Genomic DNA, 20,623 nt, shown 5'->3' with positions numbered 1-20,623 from the left:
GGAAAAGATTTACTAATCCCCTGTTTACAATATAAAAATAATAACACAAAAACAAAATCACCTGCCATTAGCCAACTCTAATCTAATCTTTCCTTGCAGTAATAATTTTACTTAGGGTACTTCAACACTAAACTTGGCCTAGCATGCACTGAAAAATGAACTAATGACGGAGGCCTTATGTATAAGGTATTCTGGGGAAAATGCAACTCCTTAGAATGAACTGGGGTAAAATGTGAGGATTAAAATCAGAATTAGCAAACAGGATCATGAAGAGAAAAGTCTTTTCATTTTCCATCCACATACTATTCTGCCTTCACTGGGCCAGCATTAATATGGTCTCTGCTTCAGAAAGGCTTTGACTTTCCTGCCATTATCCTTGTCTTGCTTTAACACATACTTTATATTAGAATGCGTTCCAGGAAGCATATGGCATTAGAACTAGGTCAACCATTAACCAAATAACAGGAAACTGCTCTGCAGCGCACACCCTTCAAAAGCTTGCTTAATGAGCTGGCTCTTCAGAATATGTCCTTCAGTGAGGTTGGGACTAACAGGATCCATGGGTTTCTTTAATGCTGCAAGGTCACCTAATACCTAGAAGGCTTCTGCACATAGTAAACTTACAATGATCTAAATCATTCCATTGAAATGTTCAATAACTAAAGTCAAAGGTGAAGAAGGATGTTTTCTGAATCTGCTTGACCATCTTCAAAGAACAGGACTATCATCCTGGTTCCGTTGCTTCATTCTTCCAATTTTGTTAAATTGATAGGAAACACTATATACTCATCTTGTTTTTCCATGACATTTTTCTCTATATTCCTTGAGGCTTCCATACCACCAATTTACCCTACAAAATACATGCCACCATCCATTTAGACTTAATAGGTCAAAGAAAGTCCTGGAAAAAGACCAATCTTCCTCTTTCATATAAAACTGCAAATGAGTTTCCTCCAGAACCAATGGCCTTGAATCACTGAATATTCTTGAGTTTGAATTTTTCTTCTCCAATGTTTCAGACTCAATTCTATGAAATTTAACTCTACAATGCACTGAAGAATCATTCAGGATCATACTAGTAAAATGTCATCCTCACATTAGTATCTTTCAAAAGCTACCAACAAACAAATTCTCCTTGGCTGCTTTAACCTAGACTGTTAGACCTTTTTTTTTTTTTTCATGTTTAACAATCTTTAATTCAAATGTAAAAGTTCAATACAAGCCATTTATTGGGCTTGAGATTTGTTGGTCTTTTAAAAACAAGAAATGGGGAAATGCAACAAAATGATCTTTCCACTTTTCAAAAGCTTTCAAGTAAAGGACAGATCACAGGGCCATAAAAGATCCATTTAATCAAACCCACTGTCATCCCCTACCAATTGTCCTACACTCATTCCACAATCTTAATACATATTCCTGAATGAAGATTTACAGTTCAGCTTTGCTTACATAACCATTTAAAAAATACTCAGCACTAGCGTGCTTCCTATATGCCAAACAAATCATGTAACTACTTCAATATGCATTTCTTCTTTTTAAAACAAAGGGGGCAGTTATTTGTAGAAAGCAATACTAGCCTCCAGATACATTTCCCAAAAATGGTATATACCATTCAAAGGCCTAGACACTCTCATGCTTTCAATGTGGAATACCTAACCTAATGTGCATAGAAGCATGAATGGCAAAGTTGAAGATCAATATTATAACTATTTTTCTATTTATTTGAAGCACAGTTAAAAAAAAATTGGTACACTTTGGAAATTCAGTGGCACAAGGTACACTGCCATAACTTGAGGGACATTATACAGTAAAAAAGAAAAAAAAAGGAAATAAAAAGGAAAAAAAAATTCTCTTGTTCCAAACACTGCATTACATCTTTTTACCTGCCCAAACAGAACATTTACAAATATTAGGTCAATAAACGGCTAGACTGTTAAGACATTCTTACTTCAAAATTTATATAACATGGGTTGTAGAGGCGGGTAGTTTCCTTTGATTGAGAACTTACATTAACTTTCATTTTTTTAATTGAATGCTATAGGTCTAGTGATGTTTCAGGCAGCAATGACTGCTCAGAAGCAACTAAGAGACTATTTTGTTTCAGATATGTAGGCATTTTTAAGGGACTGATATTTAGGAGCAATATGACAGTTTTAAAAATGCTAGGTTTGATTTATAGACTCTATACATTTTGATTGTGTACACCTGTTTTAGGCACTGCTCAAGGCACTAGTGAACGAGGGAGACTCAGCCTGCCTTTCTGTAGCTTCTAGTCTAGTCCTGCTCAGGAACTCATTATGAAACAAATCAGTGGTTGGCCTTCAAAGTTGATCAGCTAAATTTTAACTGAATAAGATCTTTTTCCTGAAACCAGTCAATAAGGCTTCCTGCGTACCAACACAGAGTTGCACACTGGACCAGAGGTGGCAGAAAAAAGGCTTGTCACACATTAAAACTGTTAAGACATTTGGATTCTAGATAATCAAATAGCTTACATCTGTGCCATTCTTGGAAAATTTCAGGTTTACTATAGAGGAGTTAGTCATGTAGCAACAGTCAAAACAAAAAACGAGAACCTCATCTAAGGAATTTAATATATAATCTATTACAGAATGTTCCAGATAGCACAAACAGAGGGTAAGGTACTTGTCTTCCCTTTTACCAGATTTTGGAGTCATGTTTCAGAAGGGAGCACACTGGCTTTGAAAAGTCACCACAGAATAAAAAATACTGCTCAGCCTCTTTAGCCAAGAAGGTATATGTTTACCAATCTCACCAGTACAAGCTTCAAGGAGCGCTCCATTGGGATTTCATGTAAAACTCAGGTATATTCTGACTTCTAATCAGATAGTCACTGTTTAACAGTGCTCTACCTATAATAAGTGTTTAATAAAAACTCAAAGACGGGAAGAAAGAAAATCAGGATTTTTTTTATGTGTCCACTATATGTCAAGCTCTGCACCAGAGATTTATTTTCCTGATTTCCTTTATTCCTCATAAGAACTTTACAAAGTGGATTTTTTTTCCAGATAGGGAAATTGGGGATCAAAGATTAAATCATTCCCTCAAGGTCACCCAGTTACTCACTGGCTCTGAGGTCTATGATCTTTCCACTATACACCATGGCCCTCACCACCAAGGTCCTCACAGGCCTACCAATACTGACAGAAAAGGGTCCCCCTTCAATGTGTCCTCTGCGCTAGAATCAAGTGCTCCTCCCTCATATGAGTGCACGCTGCTGCTCTCGACATAATCTCCAGGTCTAGTGTTTGAAAAGATGGTCTAGAGTTTCTCAGAGGACCCAAACACTGATGATGGAACAGGGTCAAGCCAGTTCCTAAGATATGAAGCAAGATGAACTCAGCAGGTCCTCCTGCCAACTGTCCTCGTCCTTACTCATCTGGCGAAGCATGCCAAGGCCTGCCTGGAATGACGCAGGAAAGGGTCACCATGGGTGATCCTATACCCCTCCAAATTGTTACAAAATAAAACCTCAGTGCTGAGACAGGCTGGCTCCTTGAAAACCTGCCAATATTGTTTTGTAGGAATCAGAATTCTTAAAGAAACTATTCGTATCTATCAACCTCGGAGTTAAAAGGAGGTACAGAGTAATGTACAGGTCTAAAGGTGAAAGGTCTAAGAATCTGTGCACCCAATCCATCTTGGGAGTCCAGGTCCCCACACTGCCTACTAGACATTCCTTTTTAATTCACAAAGGAACCAAAATGTTTTACTTTTCCCTTAGACTGAAGTTCTGACTACAAACACATTTAAATAGAGAAATAGAGATGAGTATCAGTTATAAAGGGCCCAACTTAAACCATTAATAAAATTATATCCCAACAACCACTCTTTCTATTCTAGCAGCTCCACAAAACTGACACCAGAAAGGCAGGATCACTGAAATTTAGAGCTACTTAACATAAACAAACACAAAGTCCACACTTGGGTTAGGAGATGTGGCTAATTTTAGATGAGTGTTTTACACGGGATGAAATGGAGCCTTGGACTTCTCACTGGTTTAATGCAGCCCTCGTACCTACATTTAGCCAACACCACCTCAAAAGTTTTCTCAACTATGAAAAACAAGTGGTGAGGTAGCTGAAAGAAGGAATTCATTTCTGCACTGTGAAGTTCTCACAGGCAAACCGTCCAGTCTGTCCCAGCTCCTGGACTGCACAGACTCAGACAGCATCATGAGCTGACGCCGAGAAGATTTCAGCATTTAGGAATATCTGAAGAGTCAGGCTTTGCAGTGCTTCCACTGATCAGCATCTGAGGCAAATATTCATTCAAGAGAGGCTGTGAAAATCCTCCTGAGCGGGTGGCAGAAATTGAGAGGGCTCTTGGTGATTACGAGCAACTCTGTGTCCCATTCCTAGGAAAGCTCTGGAATACTCCATGCCTTGAATGCATATAGAACACAGTCTCGGATATTAGAAACAAGTTAAATATCATGTTAAACTGCTACAAGGATCCACGATTCCAAGAGTCAGTGAGTTGCGCTCTCTCCCCTTAACACAGCTGTGAAATCCACTGAATGTCCAGCCAAGTGTACTTGTGAATTTCTTCCCCTCTCATGCCAGTGAGAGGACCTGGTTTCAGCCTAGTGGTGTGATGTACTTGCTCATCAGCTTTCAGGTTTAACAAGGGAAAACAATCTACCCCTCAAATTGTAGAAGCTTTCTTTCCAGGGGAACTAGACAATCCTGATGGCTCTCTCCAGTTACATAGCAATTATGTAATTGCTAAGCTTCTGCAGAATCACTGGAACCATTCTGCAGCCTTCTACCGACTACAGCTGCAGCACAATGTTCCGAGATGATTGCAGGCTTTGAATGGATGGCCGGTCTCAAATCTGAGCACAAAGGGACATACAATGGGATTCCATCTCAAGCACAAAGATGCTCCTGCCTAATGAAGCCCTTTCTCCTCCTCCCAGTCTGGGCAGTAAACTCTTTCCTTTGCCCGCCCTACATGTGTGTGGAATGTGGTTTACTCTGTTTATGCTGACAGGTTCCAAAAGAGGCAGAAAAATCAGCTGAAGTTTTGCCATGGACCATGCACAAGGTAATCATTTAACACATAATGTGAAAGCTCCAGAAGAGGACAAGAGACAGGGTTGGGGGGGGTGGGTGGAAAGCATCTCTCTAGGCTTCCTGCACTGGCATGAAATGACTGCTTCCCTTCCTTCTGCCAGCTCCAATCCTTCATGTTGACATTACACATCCTGTACTGTAGATCCACCCCCATGCTGCTGCTTGCCCAGCTGAATTATCTCCTGCGTCACAGCGGTGGTAACAGAACTGCTGGCTCGGCAGACCTGAAAGCACCATTTCAATGCTTAATGCATTCAGCAACTGGACACATTACCAGTGTGTCAGGGCTGGTTTGTGGCCCTCTCAGCAGCCATGCAATACTTGACCTAACCTTCTGCTAACCAGATGGTCTGTTTGCCTCTTGGGACCAAACCATTAAACTTTACTTTATTAAATTCTATCCAAATGTGGGGACAGTTTACAGCAGCGTGTCTGGTTCATCTCCAACAGGGTTGCTAAGATGAAAATGACCTAAAAATAACTGGAAACTCTACTTCACACCAACAGAGAACAAGATATTTTGGAGTAAATATTCAAATGATCTGCCAGATTACGAACCACAGCAGCACTGACTATATGGTTAGCAGATTATATTGTAAATATATACACACAAAGATGTAGAAATGAATGCATCTAAACAGGAATCCACTACCCACAGCCTAAGCCACTCTTCACCATCCCCTGGCTCCAGGCTATTTGAATGTGGCTGAGGACACCTATCTCCATCATAATCACTCAATTACCAAAACAAAGAGCCTAACACAACTGTGATAGAGAGATCTCATATCCCCTGGGTTTGACCACCTAGGCATAATGCAGTCATGCTTAGTACTCAAAAGGAGGAGCTCAGTAAGTGTTCGATGAATGAATAGAGATATGGGCACATGTTCCTTAAATAAACAGCTTCTATAAAACACATGAAGATGAAGACACTAAATTCTTTCCAACTCTATCATCATCCCACAACTGCTAACTAAGTATGTAAAACCAGGCATTGGATGAATGGCAAGAGCATGCCATCTGTACCAAAGTCATTGGGTGGCCCCTAATTGATCATTGCAAATGAACTGTAGAGGTGGTCATTTACTGGGCCCCTGGCAGGGTGCTGAACACTTTACATATATTATGCCTCCCAGGCTTCACCAGAGAGAGAATTCCACTTTAAAGATAAGAAACTGGAGCAGAGGAGCGATTAGGAGCTTGACCCAGGTTCACAAAGCTAGGAGGTGGCAGGCAGGGGTGTGAATTCAGGTCATACCCCAAAATCAATCACGTTCCCACTACTCTGTAGTCACAAATAAACCAGGATCCTTCAACATGTCAAGACTGAGCACATATGACAGTGGCATTCCCAAATAAAATATATCTCTTAAAAAAGTAACCAACTGGACAAGCTTCCCACTCCCAGTCTTTAAGGGGTCCTAGGGAGTCCAGGATTCAATTCTCACTCTTTCATACCGTATTTCTTACTGTATTGAGGGCATTCTGTACTAATAACCACTGCCACAGCCACAGCTACATCTCTACTCCTTTAGTTTTGCGTTCTACCCTTTGAAAACCAAAAATCTCTCCTTTAGGAGAATCCTAGAGATTTGAACACCAGTCAATAAACACAAGGTTTTTCTTTCCTCCTCAAATACCTCTGGACACAAAGTTAATGTGGCAACTCTAAAGTTTATTTATAATTAAAAAATAATAACATTCTGGCTGGGCACAGTGGCTCACACCTGTAATCCCAATACTTTGGGAGGCCGAGGTGGGCGGATCACTTGAGGCCAGGAGTTTAAGACCAGCCTGGCCAACATGCTGAAACCCCATCTCTACTAAATATACAAAAAAGTAGCCAGGCATGGTGGTGCATGCCTTGTAGTCCCAGCTACTCGGGAGGCTGAGGTGGAAGAATCACTTGAATCCAGGAGGCAGGGCTTGCAGTGCGCTGAGATCATGCCACTGCACTCCAGTCTGGGCAACAGAGCAAGATCTTGTCTCAAAAATAATAATAATAATGATAACAACAACAACAACAACATTCCAAGGACATCTTTATTTCTCTGGAAATTTCCCAAATGTAAAATAAATAAATAAATAAATCATGAGTACTTTTCTTGTACAGGTAGAAAATCACTAGATGGTTTTACCAAAGAACCACTTACATGTTCTTCATCTTTCCCACTAACATTCACACCACCACCACCACACCACTGCCACACCACCACCACACCACCACCACCATACCAGCACCACCAATAAAGCTACCAATGAATGTCCTTTTGGCCAGACCCAATAAAGTAAGTCTGGTTAGGACCTACCAACACCATTCCACATTTTCCACATTTTAAAATATCACCTACTCTTAAAACACTCTAAAATTAGTCTCCTTACCCATAAGCTCTGAAAGCATCTGATATTATAGTACATTAGTGAAACCAAGTAGATGTGGACTATTAAAACAAACATTTGCACAGAGAAAACCAAAGCATTTCTAAGCCAGGCTACAGGGCAGTCCTCAAACTGGCTAAGAGATACCTATGTGAGTAGAGCAACAGTGAGGCAGACAACATTTATATAAACAGCACAGCCAATATTTTCTCTGCAATAAGGACAATTTTCTTAGACATATCATTTTTGCCAGAATGATACCAAACAATAGGAACAGTAATAACATCTTTCTTCTGAAAAGCTTGAAAAACTTCATGTTTATTAAAAATTGTTCCCCTACAACACTCCAGGGAATAGCTCTGCAAGGTCAGGTTGAAGGCGTTGTTACCATATAAATGTACTTTTTCCAAGAGGAAATGGCATCATTCTCGGGTAGTTCACAAGCTCCTACTGAATGCACACACAGCAATATGGAGTGCTGCTTCATCCACAGACCATCAGTTCAAAATGTAGTAAAGTCTACCTGGTAATGGACAACTGCAGCAAAGACTACTCATCAGGAAAGGGAGACACAGCACAAAATTAAACAAGCAGGGTTCCAAAAACTGAGTTTAAGACCAAGAAAAAAATACCTAATACACTGACCATAGATAAATGGGGCAAAGCCCTGGAGAAGATCTCTGCCTCAGTTTCTCTATCAGTGAGGAAGGAAGAAACTATCACTTTCAGTGGCCATTATGAACCAGGACTCTTAGACACATATTATTTTTTAATCCTTATGTTAGTTCTACAGATTCAAATTGTAATAATTCTTATTTTACTAGGAAATCATGGGGACAGAGAGGTTAAATGACTTACTCAAGGTCCCACAGCTAGTAATGGACAGAGACAAATTTCAGCCTCAGCTTGTGTGGCCCCAAAGAGTATACTCCACCCACTACACATCACTTTCTTAACAGAGACCCCTGCACAGAGAATTGCATTTTCACCCCAGAAATTCTAAGAGATGACTATTTGTACTCTTGATGCTTTAGAGAAAAATAAGTGCCTAGAGAGTATCTATCTCTATGTATAGAGATACATGTGTGTACATATACATACATATACATGTATATACACATAAAGCAATTTAGACAGTAGCTGAGTTCCTAGTCGTTCTTTAGACAGATGTATTGCACTGAAGTTCAGCCATGGTATGCAAGTTTTAAGTGCATTATTTTCCCATATAACTGCATGTCACAAAGGGAAGGCTGCCAAATGACAGTCTGGCCTAGTGATTCACGGTGTCACGCTGACATACCCACACTGTATACTGTATCACTTCTGATACAGGTTGTTGTTTGTATTTCCTGGAAATCATTGACTTCATTTGGGAGATAAACAGTAAACAATGTCCCTAGTAATGACATGTTCCTTTTTATACCGGAACACACTGGCAGCAAATTTCATAATTTGGAGGAAAGGAAGGGGTGATATAAAGTTAAAAGTTCTCGATTTACAGTTCCCTCAAATCTTAGTGATCATGTTGCTAAGGCATTATCTTAAACACAGATGACTCTCTTTTTCATTTTAAGATTATGCCTTATAAAGTAAAAGATCTATTCAAATGAATCATATTCAATCGACTTAACAGGTTTCATGTGCTGAGGAAAATAACAATCCAGCCAATTTGGGATTTTTATGCTTCAAAATTCCTATTTGCTGATTTATGAAAGCTCTGCAGTTATACCTGACCCCTAAAAACTTAAGAATTTCTTTTTCTGTAGACACCAACACAAGCTATACAATATGTGCATGGTCACAGACAAAATAATATTGCCATGACCTTTCTACTAAGATGGGGTAAAGATCATGGAAAGGGGGCAAGAGGGGAAGAAAGGACAGGCAGAAGCACATTGGAAACATCAGACAGTCACCGTTGAGGAGCTGCTTCAAATAAGATTCCTAACACTTACCTATGCTGGGGTCAATTCTGATCATTGTAGTTGGCGTCTAGAAATGGGGTTATGAATATAATTATCATGAAGCAGCAATTGGGCAATCACAACCTAATTAAGCCCACTGACTAGATTATCTTGTTTTCCCCTAATAATCACCTAACATTTAACACTTGCTAATTTCAGGACCTATGGGTGATGTTCATTCATTATTAACAAGCTACAGCCACTGGTCAGAAAAAGAATGGGTGAGGTATTCTGAAACACTGAGTCAACCATGGGGCAGGGATGAATTTCAGGAACAGCTGACATCTGTTCTTCAACACCACTTCAGTTCTCAGGCCCGCAGAATTGGTAATTGGAGGCAAAGCCACGGGAGAAGATGGAATGAATGACAAAAACTTCCACACAAGTGGAAGGATACAATTCCATCTCCTTAAATCCGTGCTATTTTATGTGAACTATACAATGTACTTTTTAAATTATCATAGAATCTGTCTTTGAAAATGTGGTTTTCTTTTCAAGAGAATGAATGATTCCTTTGCCAGGCCTGCACACATGAACTTTCTACATTTACCTCCTTAGAACATATCCCAAGCTTCCTCTCCTATGGAGCCCGTCACATTGAACGTGTTCGCAAATTCCCAATTCTCACTGTATCCACAAAGATATGCTGACCCAGTTCACCTTGTTTCCTGCAAAGCAGTTCCTGAGGGTAGTCTGGGTAGGTTTCCTCAAAGAATTAAAAGGAAAACTGAAGAAGCCCATTGAGAACTGGTCTTTGAGACAGGCTGCTCTCTGAGGGATTATCCTAGAATGCTAAGCACTACTGCCTAGGGTCACAGTTTATGCTGTCCAGGGCTGAATGGAGTTCCTATTCCTCAAATTAGAAATTCCACCCTGAGAACAACACGCTTCAGTTCTATTTTACTCTCTTTAACTATACAGTTCCATTGTTCACTTTATATGTTTTTTCTGAGCTTTTTTTTTCTATTTTAGTCCTTTATCTAAGAAAATAACGGTTTTTATAAATTGGGTAGATAATGATATGGATGAGAAGTAAAAATGGATGACTTTGTGGCCTTCTCTAGTACACTTTATAAACAGGACATGTGTTTATCCTTCTGCAAAGGTTTTGATTATGGGTCTGTCTGGGGACCAGAGATCAACCAAATAGATCCACAGCAAAGTTAAGATTTTATAAAACCACCACTAGTTTCTTCAGGGCTGAAGAGTCTACTTAGCAACTAATGTCCAACCACCGTTTGCAGAAAAGCTACGCTCCTGGATACCGTAGGGATATCTGGGTCTGCTCTATCTCCCTTAGCACAGTGTGTCACTCTATTAGGGACATTTGTGCTCATCCATAAACTTCCTTACTACGTTGTAATGTTTCAGAGAGAGGCAAATAAAACCAAAGCACTCATCACATCTCCATGATCTAAACAGAGCACATGGTGATCACGAAAAGGGGTGGGGGGTACTAGTACCCACACTTTTAAGAGAATCTGCACCATGCCCCAAAATGACCATTGAAGAGTAGAACTAATTTTCAAACATCTGCATAGCTGTTGAGAACACTTCTCAGGCTGATAGTAACCAGAGTCAACACAGGGCACTGAGTTTTCAAAAGCTGCCCCATGAAGAAAAAAAGTACAACACCTTTTCTGCAAAAAAAAAAAAAAAAAGTCATACAGCACATCAACAAGTAGGTGGCTCATTTTTTTCTGAGTCTGATATAATTTTAAAATGTTTATTCCCTAAAGTGTCCCCTACATGGTCTCTTGCTTTTTTGCCTCATCAGCTCCTCTATAATTCAGAAAAGGGCGCTCTTCAGTTAAACACACTTCCTCAAGCTATTACAATAAGTCATATATCTCATATCAACCAATATATTATAATTAATTTTCCATTATTCTCAATTTCCTTCCAGAACTCCAAGGATATACTCCTGACATAAGCAATTGGAAGAGATAAACCATCAAGAACATAAGCTATTAGCAGATGAAGTAATAACCAAGGCTGGGTCCCACCAGTTGAGAGCCAGGCCTCTGGAGGCAGTCCTCCATTCATGTGAATCCTGGCTCCCCTACTTTGTGGCCTCATGACTTTGGCTAAATTACTTTACCTCCCTAAACCTCAGTTTCCTGTACCCTATGAACAGTCCCTGGTTCATATTAAATGTTAGAAAAAAATAAAAACCATTGTCCAGTATTAACTGTGAGTCGGTCCAGGAGGGAAGACAACATTTTTTAAGGTCCTATGTGGTATTCCCACCACTCTGTAGAGTTGACAGATTTTTTTGATGAAGCAATCTTATTTATTTTCTATTGTTCTTACCCAATATCAGAACAGACAATATTCAATTGACAGCACAAAGGGGAGAAGTTCTTGCAGCTGAACTCTGATATTCAAATTAAAATGGTCTCTTCTGAGGACGGCACGGTGGCTCACACCTGTAACCTAGCACTTTGGAAGGCTGAAGCAGGTAAGGATTGCCTGAGCTTAGGAGTTCAAGACTAGCCTGGGCAACACGATACAAAATACAAAAATACAAAATACAAAAATACAAAATACAAAATACAAAAAATTAGCTGCACATGGTGGCTTGTGCCTGTAGTCCCAGCTACTTGGGAGGCTGAGTCAGGAGAATTGCTTGAACCTGGGCGGTGGCGGTTGCAGTAAGTCGAGATCGTGCCACTACACTCCAGTGACAGTGCAAGACTGGGTGACAGAGCAAGACTGTCTCCAAAAAAAAGAAAAAGAAAGAAAATGGTCTCTTCTACAAAGAATCCCTTCCCACTTATTGTTATTAAGTACTAATTAGTCTTCAAAGAAGACTAAGATGGAAAACACTGAAAAGATTCTGGGTTATAAGTACTTGTAGCTGGTATCTATCTTTGGTCATCTTCAGCTATAACCCAGCATTCAAATTGTACCCCAAACGAAGGACCCCTCCAACAGGCCCATGGCAATCTGGGTTAAATGGTGCTCAACTGCTGACTAATTAGTCATAACACAGAGGGATGATGTAATCAGGGATTAGAATGGCTAAACATTCCGGACCACAGTGGCCTTATTTTGGATTTTAAAATGCTGGGACCGGATGGACAGACCAGCCTGTGACGCTTGGCTCAAGCCAATGGCTGAATCCCAAACTGACGCCAAGTAGTAGTCCATTCCTTTCCCCTCTGAAAAGGCATGTCTTTGTTCTTCATTTCTTCTAACACCCACAGCGTAGGTAGAGAAGCTCTATGGATCACTTTAGAGAGGACTATCACATTTTCTACCCATTAATAATGCAGCTATTTTCTGCTGTGCTCTATTCTCTACTTCATTCATTTTCCAGGAAAATCTCCACCTAGGCCTACTTAACCAGTTCCCTTGAGTTTCCATCTGTCCTTTATCAGAAAGGCTGTAATTGTAACCCCAAAGTCACATAAATTGTCCTCCAAACCCAATTCTATTTTTTACAATAGGAACTGGCCAAAGAATGTGGATCTGAGCACTGGTCTTCATATTTCACACGTGTTAGGTACCAAATTACAAGGTCTTTTTCTACTTGCTATATTGCTTTCTTAAAAGCAATGCCTTACTTCCCGTAGGCTCTTCCCAGTGGACAGACTTCTTCCATTTGGCTAGTCCATTATTTTCCTGTTTCTCTTCTTTTTTTCCTTCTCCCATCCAACCAGTCACTCCTTCCCAGCAAATTTCCACCATATAATTACAGCAATGCTTTAGCCTACTTTTCTGTTAGCTTTAACAACCTTGTCTATTTTCTACTTGTGCTGATGCTACTGTTTGCTTTTCTGACGGGCTAATCCATGTATCCTTTCAAGGCCTAACTTCCCTACCATGATAGCAGCTGGAGCTCTAATTCACAGGTGCCTTCCAAAGCTTTTCATTAGCAATAGAAATGAGATGGTTTAGAAACTCATTTCTTAATCTGCAGGTGAGTATTGGAGCCTTTGTGCAGCAAACATCTTTCAAGTATCCCACATTGTGCCACTGCACATTTTTTGAGTAATAAGGACAATGTTAAAGCACATTTGCAGTGTTAACGGGGAGAATTTTCCCTTAGAGGACATGGCTCCCATCCCCTAGTCTCTGGCATTTCCCAGTTCAAAAGAGAGGCACTCAGCTGACATGAGCAAAACCAAAGAATAATGGCATTACCTTCTTAAATCAGAACAGGAAAAAGAAGAATTCCAAAATCTGGAGGCCTTAGCGTGTGTTCTGGTTCAACTGCCCAGACGAGAACTTAGAGAGTAAGTTTGGCCTTCCCCAGCTGGGCTCTGTGGTGGCTAAGCCTCTCCACAAATCCTGGGCTTAATTACTTCTGACACAGTTGTCTCACCTGGGCCTACAGCTCCTTTTGTGCTCCAACCAAGCTGAATCCAAAGGTAATACTTCGCTTCCTCATCTTGGGCAAATGTTTAATTTCCTACTAAGTGATCCTAAAAACATTTTAATCAGGATCTATTGGTTCCTGGTAGAATTTTCTCCATCTTTCCTGGTGTGGTCTTTGTTAAAATTTGTCTATGTGAAGGTCTAGCAAATAACTTCCTGAATTATACAGTTCTCATCTTCAAGTATTTATTTTTTGAACAAATAAGTACCTATCAAACTTCCTTTCACCCTAAAGAACAGGGTCTACTCTTTGAATAAGGTTGGGGGTAAGATGTGGACAGGCACAGCACAAGTATTTTATTAATATCCAGAAGCAACGTGCAGTAAACTGAACAAGCAAACACATGAAAGCAAGGAAATCAATACCAAAATACCCATGACCTGGCACACAAAAAAAACCTTCTCTCCAAGAATAACTCAAGAAAAAATGTCTCCAGCTAGGAATTAGGCAAGAATGCTTTGAAGACACCAAGTAATCTGCTCACCAGAAGTAAAAGGCAATGCATTTGTAGGTGACAATACTAGCACCTCCTCACACCACACCACTCTATCCTTCTAAGCCACGAAAATAATTAACTTTGTGTTGGAATCACACACACATCCAAAGACTTTAAAAACCCTATATGTGCTTCAGCTGATGAAGATAGGAGGACTTAGAAAAACAATAAATTTTATGATAGCATTTCCAAGCACAAAATGTACATCCAAATTCCTTCCAATGGATTTCCCTTTTATCAGTGTGTGCAGTTCTCCAAATACAAAGTTCAAGGGGGAAAAAAAAATCCAAAAGAGCTTTCTAGCATAATGCAAATGCAATCTAAATTCATAAAAACCCATTTTCCCACATTTGGAAACTTCTCCTGGGTCTTATAAATCCAAGAGACAGTTCAACTTACAATTATCTTCTCTCCAATGCCCCCCCAACCCAAACTTTTTTCTTCTTCCTTTAGTACTGGCATGCAAACCATGCTGTTTTAACTTCTTTCCTGTTCTCCCAGTTCTTCTGGAACATTTTATTTTCGACAGTCAACTCATTTGGAGGAGTGCCACACTGAGGTTCAACTGTTTACAGCGTTAACTGTGTTTCTGCCAGAAGTCCACATCCAGCACTACCTTCTCCAGACTGCCTCCTGAATTAAAAATTGATGCATTCGTTTGGAAGGAGCTTAGGAAATGTGGAAACTTCCAAACATCACTCTTCTTCTCTACAAAATCACTTTTGCTCATCCAAGAAGACAGAAGTGGAAACCCATTGCACCTTTCCTTTCAGGACTGTCCCATTGCCCATGGTTAAATGTTGTTTGTGTTGTTAAAAGTCACTTTAAGGATGATTTCATGTATAGTGGGAAAATGGGAAAAGGTTAGCCATTGGTCTGCAAGAGAGTTGGGCTCCAAGAAGATACACGGAGGGCACATTTTGAATGAGTAAGAATATTGGAAAACCACCAGTAATTGTTTCAGACTGGATTTCACCCTCTCAGCCATTCATCAGTATTACAAAATGGCATCTCTGAAAGGAGCCAATTTAAATCTGCACCACGTTGCAAAATAGATCCTCAGAGTCCAATTGTGGGCACTATTGTTAAGTTGCAATAGACTCACACAAACTTCCAAAGAAGGGCATTTGAAAAGGGCTCCCAAGCCCTTGGATGATGGAATGAGAGAAGAGAGCAGCAAAAATGAAAAGAAAAGTACAGCTGCAAACTCAGGAGCTAACACTTTACTGAATGTCACATGAACAAAATTGGTCTCTGGATCTATGAATGAAACCACGCTCAACCCTGGGCTCCCCAACATGTTAAATCCAACTAAGAAAAGTTCATACTCCTGCCCACTAGTGTATGAGCACAGAGTTTCTCAGAAAGCCGTGGGCCCTGGAGAAGAGAGACGCTATTTCACAACCCTCAACAATCAAATGCAATGGGGTAGTGGAAAGGGCACTAGGCTGGAGTCGGCCGATCTGAGTTCTAGGCCTGGCTTGGTTACAACTGAACTTTCTGACCTTGTGCAAGTCACTTCATGTCTTTGTGCCAGTTTCCTCTTCAGTATAATGCAAGTGGAGGGAGGAGACTTAAACTAAATGATCTAGGGCCTAAAACAACTAGCTTCCAAATTGGAAGTTCTGCCTGGTGAATATTAAATACCCAATAGTCCTTACTTATAGTGTACATATTTGTCACTTTTAAAATAATTTTATGTTAATTTCTACGCGAGAAATAATATTTTTGCTCCTCATCCCGAAACTTCAGTTTTCACTCCCTACTCCCTAGAGTTGTTCCACATAACAGTAAGTGCCTCTTTTCCTTTCTTTCTTATTTTTTTAAGCAACCTTCCCCAAACTAAGACTTGTGCTATTAAAAGAGCTTAGAACTTCCCATTTCCTTGCTAGGGCTAAAATTAAACTGTCCATTCCTTAGGGCCCAACATAACATCTGCCAGATGTCTTGGCATATCACACAAGGACAGGAATTTTCTTCTAGCATTATCTACTCTCCTCTCTGTTTTCTCATAATCAATTAATTGGTCACCAATACCCAGCTAATGTCTCTCTCAAAGCCATCATACTCCATAAGCATGTGAAACTCACAAGACACTTGCTTTTACATACACTCACATACACTGACTTTTTTTTTTTCCAGTTCACTGGATTTTAGCTTTGAGTCATGGAAATATTCTCCCTTCACTTCTGTTGAATATACCAACCCCCCCAGTCATACATTCATATCAGATCCTTAGTAGTAAGAGTCCATTATGTATCTCCTAATTGTGACTGCAGCATTATGAAACAGCATCTCTGTTCTCCAATTATCAGTTCAGAATAGCTGATACAGTTTTGTCAATTTCATGATGTAGTGAAGTATAAGTCTGAAAAAGGCACATACCATAAAGAAGATAAGTAAGGTTACCTTAACCAAGAAATCGCAACATCAAGGAATAATTTAAGACAGAGTAGACCCTATTAAACTCCATCACACAGAAAAAAGGACTCTTTCCCATTGCAACTTTACCATTCCTTTCTTTCAGGAAAACCGACCACAAGTACTCTAAAGTCCATTAGTAGAGTTGGATTTTTTTTCTTCTGCTGTCTTCCGGAAGACTCATTAGGAAGAGTAGATAAGTTTTGTTTTTGTTTTTTTTTCGCTAAAAGTTGTCTCCAACTCCAAAGAGTAAGGGGGAAAAACCATTCCTCGGGGAACATGGTCAATGAATTAGACTGACATAAATCCAATATGAGACATATTATGGATGTGAGAGTACAACAAGAATTTTTCTTATGGCAGTGTGCATCATAGCTCGCAAATATTTCTCCATGATTTCTCCTTGTGATATATTAGAGCCATGGCAAAAATGTGCATAATAAGCCACATGAACTTGTTGCATAAACAAAAATGATCTTTGAGCTTTGACATTAAATGAACATGTCTGATTTAATACTTTTTATTTCTCTCATAATGGTTTATTCAAAATACTTGTCTTAATTCAAATGGTTATGTCTAGAAAAACTCAAAAACTATGTCCTTAAATATTATGGTGTTTGCCATGTTGGTGAAGGGCATGAGAGATGGATGTGTCTTAGATAACCAGTTAGAATGCACTCCCAAATTCCAAGATGCCTCTTAAATACCTATTTTTCCCTTCCAGAAAAGTTCAACTCTAAGACCCCAAAACATTTGCTTGCAAAGTAAAAAATGTGGAGAGTCAAACAGCTGCACTGACAACCAGTCAGATTTTTCCCCCCTGCTGAAATAAGCAAATGAACCAATTGTCCTGCTATCAATAACAATAAAAAAAGGTATCATGAAAGTTTGTTTCAAGATCAATATATAATGTACTTACGTTTACAGAAACATACATGGTTAATTAGATGTAAAATTATCTGGTAATTACTTTTCCAAATAACTCTTTATCCACTGCATCTGAACTTCCCAGTTTGGACACCCAGTTTGGTGCATCCATTTATGCATTAGCAAATTTAAGTATTATATTGGTGAAATTTCACTTAAGAGCAAAAGTAATGGGATCAAAAGATTACATTCAAAAATGAATAATAAAAGTTATGATTCCAAGTAGGATTTTTTTAAAGTGCCCTTGGAGGGGCCTAGGTTTTTCATAAAGGAGCAGAGATCTAACAGAAGTATTTTTAAATGAGCATACACATCAACTGAAACCATACATTTTTGTCTGCACAAACATGGTTTTACTTCATTGACCATGGACAATTATCAGCTAAAGAACCATGTATTTCCCCTCTCCTTTCACACCCCTCAGAAGAACAATAACCCTCAATTAATGACACAACAGTTTGGTTTGAAAAATGTGATGTTGTCATATACAGCACTGTGCATTTACTGAGTGACAGTGCTACCAGCTACTCAACAGAATATAATTACATCTGGAATCTAAAACTACTTCAATATGCACAAAAATACTGTAGACATAAGGAACTTTACACACAAAAATCTGACACATAATGAGAAAGCAAAGCAAGAAAAATGCTGTTATAAGTTGCTCACCAATGTGTTCCTGATTTCTGTTGAAGCTGGTACCTTTCTATATTTCTTCTTAGTTGAAAGCAAGATCCAATTAGCCTCCTTAGAGTATATTAATTGGTTCTGAATCTCCTCCAAGTTTTCATTCCACCGTGGAGCCCTCCTCACCTATCTTCAACAGTTCATCTAAAATTCTTCCAACATCTTCCCTCATCCTCAAGATGGCTACCTCACCTAATGGAAAAGCAACATCTTCATGGTTGGCTTTTATAAATTCCTGAAGCATTTCGGGATTTAGTTCTTCGTTTGGGTCAATTATGTACATTCTCTAGAACTAATATGTGAAGAGCTCCCATCACTGCGTGGACAAGGGTAGGACTGGGTCCTTTTTTCAGATTATCCTCACAAAATGTCTTCCTACGTGTTTAATAAATTCCTCCCAATTAAAAAGGTGAAGATACCTGGACATAAGGTTTTCTCAACTGACACTGTGTTTTTCAAATTTGTTTCCATAGTGACATTGTTAAGAAGACATACTGGTATTTCTGAAGACTTAGAGTACTTCAGAACACAGAACAAAATAGCCGAAGGAAAGGGAAAGGGGGAAACAAAGAAACTAAAAGAAGGCCTAACATACAAATGGAACGACCTGAAGAGAAATGGAGAACCTGGAGAAACTGGTGTTAGTCAGTCTTAGAGTTCCTCTGAGATCTTGCAGGATTATTCTTATTATTTTTAATATTTGCAGAAATCAACCCAAATCAGACAATGAAGTCTTGCAATGCATCAAAACATGATGATAACCAAGCCCTAGAACTCAAAAAAATCTCAGCTTAGGGCCATCACCATCTTCACAAGGAGGAAATCACATTTCCTGGTGACTTTCAGGAGACCTGGAGCAGTTTAAAGTTGTGTGAAGACCTCAGTGGAAATGTTTTAAGGTTTTTGCCTTGCCTTTCCTGAAGGAGGTCAAAACCCTTCAGGTCCACTCAAAAGGAGAAAAAAAAATTCCAAAAGTTTACTTTAAAATGGAAACAAACGCCTCAATAACTTGTGACAGCACTCCTTTGGTGGAGAAAAATCTGAGGAACCCTTAAAAGCCCTCATTTCCTTGCATAATGAATAGATAGTGAGGAACCACCACAAGGTTTCCCTCTGGAAAGAGAGAAGGAGTAGGCAAGCAAGCCTCCTCCTCCTCCAGCCATCACCAACAGAGCTTCAAAATGGAGACATCCATAATTTTATAAACACTTCTCATCTCAGCTTTGTCTCCTGGAAACCCGCTCTCCTCCATTTTCTGGTGGAGTTACAACATGACACGGCTTACCTGACTCAGTTCCCAGCTCTTAACCAAACTAGTCACTTCCTCCAAAAACCTGCAAGCAACCTCCAGAAACAAAACCAAAGCAAACCAAACAGCCAACACAGACACTCAGACACAGCCCCCGGGAGCCCTGGGAGAAAGCCCCAACTGGTTGGTCTTTCCCCATCCCAGACGCGTGCTTAAAAATGAAACTTTTTTTTTTTCTTGGTTGGGGAGGAATATAAAAGGAACTCCAGGCAGCCTCCCTCCCTCCCTCTCTGTAGGTTAGAAGCTACAATGAAAAGAAAATGAGGGTTCCTTCAGGAATGGTGAACAGCCTGGAGAATGAACGTGAGAAGGAGCTTTGTGTTTTGGAGTCTGGACTGGAACCAAAGCAGACAGCTTGCAAATGGAGGACAGGGAGATAAAGAAAGGGAAAGAGGGGCTGCTCCAATGGGGGGCGGCTGCGGCTTCCCCTCGTGCCTGGAAGGAGGGCAGACCCCTGGGAACTGCACCAGGAGTGAGACGCCCCCCCCCAGGCCCCTGCCTTCCTTTCTCCCTTCCTCAGGAGAGCCAAGCGTGTGTAATGGCTTCTCCTCTCCAGAAACCGTTGTCCTCCTCCACCAGACGCTTCTGAACCTCCAGCCTGGAGACAGCTCCTCAGCCGCTCCTGAACCTGCGCCCCCCACCCGGCCGGTGCCCCCCGCTCCTCGCCTCTCTGTTCACCAGCAGCACCGGCACCAGCAGCTGCAGCAGCCACCCCCCGACACATCCCGACCCCGCATCCCAACTTCGAGGAGAGAGAGAGCGAGCGAGAGAGAGAGCGAGAGAGAGCCAAATACCTGAGGAAGAGGGGGGGTGCCAATCCGCACGGCTTTGCCATCGGGCGGGGGACAGGCAGACAGAGGGGGGAAAGGAAGGAGAGGGACAGAGAAAGAAAGAGGTCAACCCGCTCAGGTCGGGGCCGCTCGCTCGGAGCTCTCCCTCCTCTGACCCTCGCTTGCT

The 20,623-nt window shown here is 40.4% G+C and overlaps 1 protein-coding gene across 1 annotated transcript in view; it reads right to left on the bottom strand.

The window, feature by feature from the left end:
• The window catches only part of ZNF462 (zinc finger protein 462), a 154,539-nt gene that overhangs the window by 133,146 nt on the left and 770 nt on the right, over positions 1-20,623 (bottom strand). The window lies entirely within an intron of this gene.

Source organism: Colobus angolensis, unplaced genomic scaffold, assembly GCF_000951035.1.
Source record: "Colobus angolensis palliatus isolate OR3802 unplaced genomic scaffold, Cang.pa_1.0 Scaffold276, whole genome shotgun sequence".
Taxonomy (NCBI): Eukaryota; Metazoa; Chordata; class Mammalia; order Primates; family Cercopithecidae; genus Colobus; species Colobus angolensis.
This window is presented reverse-complemented; position numbering and strand designations above follow the sequence as displayed.